Consider the following 8,506-nt stretch of genomic DNA (forward strand, 5'->3'; position numbering starts at 1 on the left):
TCTGCGGGTGACTAGAAGCCGATTCATGTCACCTTAGAAGCCAATTTTTGTCACCCAGGGGTAATTAGAAGCCAATTCTTGTCAACCGGGGGGGGACTAGAAGCCGATTCATGTTACCCTAGAGTGACATGAAGCCGATTCTAGTCACCCGGGGGTACAAGCATCGGCTTGAAGTCACCCCAGGGTGAAATGAATCAGCTTCTAGTCACCCTAGGGTGACTTCTAGCCGATTCAGATCGACAATGACCCAAGGAGCTTTATTTTGCAGTTAATATATGTACTGGGTTATGATAAGGTTTGAAAAAACGGAAATCTTTGAACAGGTTTCTTAGGTCTCTGTCAGTCTAACATTAACTTGGAAAGCGTTGTACCTGATTCGCCTGTGCGACCGCAGAGGCTAACCTTGGATGACACTATGCACATGCATTAAGCCCAGTTTTCCCAGAATTAGGCTCATTTTTTTAAGAAACAGTCTATAATATCTACTAATTGATAAGAATAAGAACATAATTTTAATGCAAATAAAAACATTCATGCAATTTAAGAAACATTTCCGGATAGTAAATGGAAGGTTTCAAAAATAATTTTTGTTTTAGATCTCAATATTGTGTTAATCTCCAATCCATATAAGTTCAACCTTAGTAAATAATTTACTGGACACACTTATATCCTCATGTTTGAAGCATTTAATAGCAAAACAACAACAACACTAATTTTTCCAAATTTACTCAAAACGTAGCGAAATGTTCCAATCCACAGGGACCCGGCCCTATTACCAAAACGTTGGGGAAAAACACTGCCTATGGTGTTCATTGTTAAGCATTTCTTAATGTGACTAGAGATTTCAATAGCCGTAGATTATAGCATTTCGACACAATTAAATTAAATTTTCTTTGTTTTTGACAGAAGGGATTTTTTTCTTGAACCAACCCATCAAAATTGTGACTAGTCAACATCAATAATACACATTATACGTGCCAGTGTAATGACCCAGCTATGTAACTAATTGACACCACCCCTGTGTATTGAAAACACCCTCTATGAATAAAAGTGACCCCATGGGACGTCACTTATCTCAATTCCATTCATGTCACTTAAATAAATGTTTATGTGGTAACAGAACAACATGAGCTGCATTTATATATTTCTCTTTAGTATGTGAGTTGCAAAGCATTCGATCCTTTGAGTTGAATAAATTATTTAACAAGGTTGAGTGCAAATAAAAAAAATCAAATTAATCTATGGTCCAATTATATTTGAAATCTGTGAAAAAAAACTTTCAATAGCTCAAAACTGAATTCACCCTCTCAAGTGAAATTATTTATGTTAAATGATGGTCTCATCAAATAGCCACATGCTTCGTTATAATCACACAATATTGATTATTTACACTTAAGTTGTCAAAACTATCAATAGGATATTTCAGAATGGTTGAATACGGTTATATTCGTGCAAACTTAATGATCTGCGTTAAATATTTTCTAAATAACATCGTTGTATAACTCTTTGCGAAATTGTCACGTCAGACAATTTCTTTTGAAACCCGATGAATACTTTCATTACAAGTTTGACACTCATAACATCCATGAAAAATAGCCCCATTTTATGAATGGAATCAAATTACAAGTACAGAAATCCTATTCAGTGAACAATTTTGAAATGTCTTGTACTTCTAATTAAATAATCTTGTTGTTATCCATAATACTTATTTTTTTAATTTATTTCTGCACTAGTAAATTTTGCCAATAACTGTATCTGCCCCCGAGAATGAGTCAATGACTGTTCATGAACTATTCATTAACACTATAGTCGGTTAATGGACAATTGATGAACTCAACCTTTGGATGTCATGATCAAGATTCAACAAAATCATAAACATTAAGTTAACGATTTGTAAAGAACTTTAAAAAAAGAAGATAATTCACATCCATAAGAGTTATATAAATATGTTGACTTAAGTCCTTAAACTGAGAGGATAATGCATTCAATACGACTCTAAATTATAAGATGCTATTTATCATCATAGTTAAGCGTTTTTTATTATTTAATAACAATTGAAAATATTGCGAAAAGAGATAAGTTATTGTTTTTAGTATTAGCCATTTTTTTCTTTGGTCACATTGCTTTAAAAGGCAACAAACAATTGGACCCTACATGGTACACTGTTACCAGTTTGTTTTATTTAAATAATTTAAAGTATTTGGTAATATTTACAGAAAATTTATAAAAATTTCCTGAACTGTACTTAATTAACTACAAAGTTCATTTACTGTGTATTTTATGACCAGTTTATTCATGAAATTAACCAAATGTTAATGAACATTTGGTTCATGAACTTTAAACAGTGAAAATTCACGGTGAAAATTATCGATACTAAATACTGTTTACTGTGAAATGCCGTCATTTTTTTGGACGAAATGACGTCATCATCCCAGCGAAATTCTTTAATTAAACTCTTTAACAATGTATATAAACTGTGGAAATAAGCATACAATAAAAAGAACAATTGTTGGATTCGGTGTGCCACTCGTGAAAATATTATTTTCTATGATCGCTCGTGAATTAAAATCGATTATCCACAGAATCCAACAAATATTCTCTATGTAATTTATATTCGTTTTTTAACAAATTTATTGAACTTGTTCATGAATCTTTCTTAAACGTGTTAATTCACAGTTTTTGAATGCGATTATAAACAGTTTGTTAACATATTTATGAACCGTTATGGAACACGTTGTTCATGAACAGTTCTTGCAATTTAATCATGGGTTTGCATTGGACAAAATTATGAGCTAAATAGTTTATGTAAAATATGCCTTCCAAAAAGGCAATCGAGGGTTATACATTTTCAGATGTCCTTACATTACAAGTGTGCCAAGATGATCATCTAAGTGACTCCTAAGACTCCATACAATTTAGAAACTCCATACAAGATATATATACATGTAAATTGTGTGTGTGTCTTAAGTAGTATTCGTGGTATGACCGTGAATATAAGTAACATAGGGTCCCGTGTATGTCACACAAAAGATGGATGCCTTTAGAGCTGGTGTCAAGATGAAGGTGGTATTCTACCACCTTAATTTATTCAAATCATGCACCAGGGGTCACATGATTTATAAAGACTGTGGTCAATAACATTTAAAACTCTTCATTGAAACCGCTGGTGTCAGTTGTTCAACATTTATTTTTAAATCTCAATTAAATCACTTAAGATTCAATGGAACATGTTGTTATTGTCAGAAAATCTAGGGAAAGTGAAAGTTTACAATTCAGTTTCATACTTACGTTTATGTATCATCTGATGTCTTAGATAATTTTTCGTTGCCTGTTTCATTTTCAGTTCTTCGCCGGTAACGGCAGTTGTATACGGTGTCGTTTTTGTGTGTTTGCACTTTTTAATTGACAGTTTTGATTTAAATAAATATACAGTAGACTATCTGTAAACTGGGCGGTCTGGGGACCGGCCTGATCGTCCTGTTTTCAGAGAGATACGGTTTAACAAGAGTATGCATATTGCCGAAATATACAAGGTATGTATTGTGTACAAAATCATATAAGTATACAACAAACCATATACATATAAATATACCATGTGATAACTGTACTCGTGTAATGTTTATGTTTAAACTATTCTTCAAAAAATGTGTTTTTATTCGATAAAAAAACACATTCCATACCGACTTGTTTTGAGCATTCCCAAAGTGAGTCGTGCTCGAGTTCGCAAACAAACAACCATTTAAGCGTTTAAAACATGGCTATAAGATCTTTTTAACTACCCCAGAAGATCTCAAGAAATTGATCGTCGCAACCGCTATGCATAAATTATATAATTGAATGTTTATCAACAGCTAATACAACGATCGCGAAAATCATTTTTTGGTGCTACCGCACGTCTATAATAGACATTCACAGTGTGTTTTACATTATTTAATCGGACTTCAATAGCGCGGTAACGACTTGAAACCTTAATGGTATGTTTACTCCGATTTTCGATAACTGCGCGAGAGGAAACCGCACACACCGTGCCGACTAGGTATTATAATTTACACGTATCGGGCATCTAGGGAATTTGGACCGTCCGGTGTGCTCAATGTATTAAACTAATTTACGGTGAAAATGACGAAATGCAAGAGGATATCCGTTCGGTTTACGGTTTTATGTATTGAAAAATTCTGACACGAAAGATGACACGAAATGTTTTGCAACTTAATGTCTTAATTTTAGAAGCTTGATTCAGATATTTAAATTTATATCAAATGCTACTGACATTCAATGTTTGCGTTAATTATGATTTAACCTTGTGAAGTTTATTTAATTTATATATTGTACGATGTGAAATTGATATATTGTGGCCGCTAAAAAATGGACAGCATTCAAGCTCACAAATAATGACTGAGTAATGCTTTCATACGTTTTATTGAATTATGGTACCTAGGTCCGTGAATTTTGCAGGAAAAAAATTCCCTTTACTCCGTGAAGATTACAGCCTTCGATCGGGTATGATCAATGACTAGTATGCCATGCGAGTTGTTTATCGTATTATTTCTTAAAATTTGACACAGCATTTTAAAAAATACTGCAAGATATGTACATAGCCAGAAAGGCAATTTATTTCTGCGTTGAAGAAAACCATGTGCATGGAAATCGCTGCACAATTGATTAAGTTAATGCTGCTCAAAGCGATGCATCCAGTTTTCGGTTGATTTGGAGTTCAATACCTTGTTATAATTATATTCGATAGTGATTTTTTCCAGAGAAGTTGATATTTCGTTATAATTCGATTATTTTTCATTCAAAATGATGTTTTTACTAATTAATGCCATAGCCACACGCTAACCACATGTAGTCTGAAATGGTAGAAGGAGGGCTGGTTGATGTGATTTTATGTGACAAATTCGTTTAGTCAGTTTGTTGGATCATTTCACTTGATTTATATTCATGTTACAAATGTATTTCTTTATGAAGGATATGAAAAACCAGGGCGTTATTTCCGCATGTCTCTTTTTAATAGACCTAACTTTGTTGGCGATTTTTACTATTAACACATCGTTAATACGGACATTTAATTGACGTTTCATCATATTATAATACAATCAGTACCATAAGCCTCCAAGATCTTTGATATGTTCAGGAATATGTTATTCCATAGCGTGTCACAGTACTGACAAAATCCCCCAAGGTCGTCCAACTCTGAAGGTCGTCTAACTCTGAAGGTCTTCCAACTCTGAAGGTCATCTAACTCTAAAAGTCGTCCAACTCTGAAGGTCGTCCAACTCTGAAGGTCTTCTAACTTTGAAGGTGGTCCAACTCTGAAGGTCGTCCAACTCTGAGGGTCGTCTAACTCTGAAGGTCTTCCAACTCTGAAGGTGGTCCAGCTCTGAAGGTGGTCCAATTCTGAAGGTCGTCCAACTCTAAATGTCGTCCAACTCTAAAGATCGTCCAACTCTGAAGGTCGTCCAACACTGAAGGTGGTCCAACTCTGAAGGTCGTTTAACTATGAAGGTCGTCTAACTTTGAAGGTAGTCCAGCTCTGAATGTGATTCTCACTCTGAAGGTTGTCCAACTCTGAAGGTCGTCCAACACTGAAGGTTGTCAAACTCTAAAGGTTGTCCAACTCTGAAGGTCGTCCAACTTTGAAGGTAGTCCAGCTCTGAATGTGATTCTCACTCTGAAGGTTGTCCAAACCTAAAGGTGGTCCAACTTTGAAGGTCGTCATTCATTAGACTAGGGATTTCATTAGACTTAAACAACCAAGAGTCAAATGACCATTGGTAAGGACTTTTGACGAGTCAACCTTTATAGTACAGGAGCTATAAGTAGCGCAGCTAAAATTATATTTAAGTTTATAGCAATTGCAACACACCATATAAAAAGTTGTACTGCATTATGTATTTTTTATTGTAGTTTTCCCTGTATTGCGCGCAACAATAACAATGCATAACGGGCAAACAATTTTATAATGCAAAAATGAAAAAAATATTTCAAGAAACAAAATCTAGTAAATCAGACCGAACACGGGCGCAACATTTTATTGCGCAATCAATTAATTCGTGTCATTTTAAAGCGGTCTTTGATATTGAAAGAAGGAAGTGTTTCAAGATCAGAAGTATTGGGGGTCGCTTAGCGGTATTCTTTGATAATTTCTATAGACTATTCCCTTGAGAATAATAGGAGGAACTGAATAGGTTGCAATTACATATTTTAAAGTTCTCAAGTGTCAATATCTGTCTCCAATGTAAATAATGACCTCATTCAAATCTAAAAAGCATATTTCTCTTTAGAACACTAATAGCAAAGACATTATATTGCTAAGTTGATAACACGTCTGAATAACTATAGTGGAAATTATACACCTCCAACAAATGTTCTGTGGTCCAATTATGACGGTTGAAAATCATTCAGTTCTCAAACTTTTCAATAGCTCCACAAATGAAATTACCTTCCCCAGTGTATCCCTTGAGGTCATAATATATTGATTGCATGACTGGTCTGTCAAACTCTTTGTGTGACTGTAGTGTATTGCAATTTAAATATATTTACACTCAATTAAATTGCGTTCTAATGTCATCATTACTACCAAAACACTTGAAGCCTTGGACTAAATGCAATTGTTGAAATATGAGATCCATATTAACATTCTATAATGAGCAATTTTAAAGTGTCTGCAAATAAAGTTATTTTGGGTGAAAAATTAAAACCACTGGTAATCAGCAATTTAAGGGATTGTTCACACAATTTTTCATGTCTATGCTACTGTAGGAGGCCACATGGTAGTCACACAGTCTGTCCTTTAGTCAGAGACGTGTCTGGGGGAATTCTGTCCGAAATTGGTGTAGGCTCTGTATCTTTTACATTATTACTGGGATTTTAATATAACTTTGTATTATATTCCGCATGACCAAATTATGAGTTGCAAAAACCTGACAGGTAAAATGTCAAGGTTATAGTTCGAGTTCAAAGGGCATACATGTCTTGAAGGATTAAGAAAATATACTCTTACATTCCATGCCAGAAGGTGAAAGGTCACAATTCAAGGTCATAGGTCGTGAGTTTTAAGTTCTTCGTTTGTATTTAATTGTGGCGACAATAAATGCATATGCATTAAGCCCTGTTTTCCCAAAATGAAGCTTAAATTATCTTTGCTATTAATGATTTGAAAAAAAAAGATACAAGTGATAATAACTTCAAAGCAACCTCGCGGACAATGCAAATAAACAAAAACACTTTTAAATCAAATAAACAGCCAATGAGTTCTAAATGTTTGCCTTGTGGCATTTTTAAGTAAACATCTTAAAGGAACCTTTTCATAGTTTGTCATTTAATGCTTAATATTGCTAAATATTCGATCTTAAAAGCTCCATTAAAAAACAAGAATAAAAAGAAAAAAAAAAGTTACCCTCAACTGGGCTCGAACCATTGACCCCTGGAATAAAAGTCTATCGTTTAGACCGTTCGGCCATACAATTAGAGATGTATTTTATACTGTATATAAGCAATCGTCGAATAATGAAAAAATATAACGACAACAGCAGAACTCTCCGAATTATTAAATCGTTTAATTTTGTCAATTTACGTAAACGTGAAAAGGACCCTTTAATTTTTTCAGACTTGCAAATTGAATGAGTTCTATACACTGTCAGATCTTACATCATGAATAACTTACAGGTTAAGTGGTTGCCTGTTTACCTGGGGCCATTAGATTTAAGCCCTGGAAACTCAGTTTCAAAAGTTGGTTACAGTTGGGCTAAAAAGCAGGGCAACTAGCCTTTTCACAGCTTGAACAACTCAAACCAATTAAACATAAAATACAAATTGGCGACTGTGTATAAATTAAGCCTAGGAAATGATTCAAATCCGGCTCACCAGAAGACATGATGCATTAAAAGTATGTCATGTTGGCAAAATTGTTGCTCAATAATTTAAAGAAAAAATATCAAGTATTAGATAAACATAACATAACAGGTACATGATTCTAGGCTTGTTATTCTTTAGCAAGGCAACCACAATTCTAAAGATGGTTGCCAGTGCAGCAACCAATTGCGAAAAAAGAGACATATTGTTGTTATTTTGTCTAAGTTATCTATATAACATAAATATGAGGATTAAACAGTGCGCACACATCTCGACCTGTGCTTTAAGACACACTCTTTATCAATGTGTATGGCTTGTGTTCATTTCAAACTTGCGATATAAAAAGCTATAACATAAATTTGAAAACTGAGTTGCGTCTAAGATTTTGCAATAGCGAACAACTTCAGTGCGTTCAGCGCTTTGATTTAAATTCTCACCTAACTGATGGTCAGTTAATCTAGTAATTTCCTGGACAAGTCGGTTCCGCAGAACAATTATGCAAGTAACTAACAAAAGAAGGGGGGAATCACCGTAAAAACAATGTAATGAAATGTTGTCTAATGCAGTGATCCAGCTAGGATACTTAAGCGTCCGCGACCATATTATCCTTGTGGCAAAATATTCAATACAGCATTGTTTCTATATTTATTAA

Source organism: Dreissena polymorpha, chromosome 5 (genome assembly GCF_020536995.1).
Source record: "Dreissena polymorpha isolate Duluth1 chromosome 5, UMN_Dpol_1.0, whole genome shotgun sequence".
In the NCBI taxonomy this organism is placed as follows: Eukaryota; Metazoa; Mollusca; class Bivalvia; order Myida; family Dreissenidae; genus Dreissena; species Dreissena polymorpha.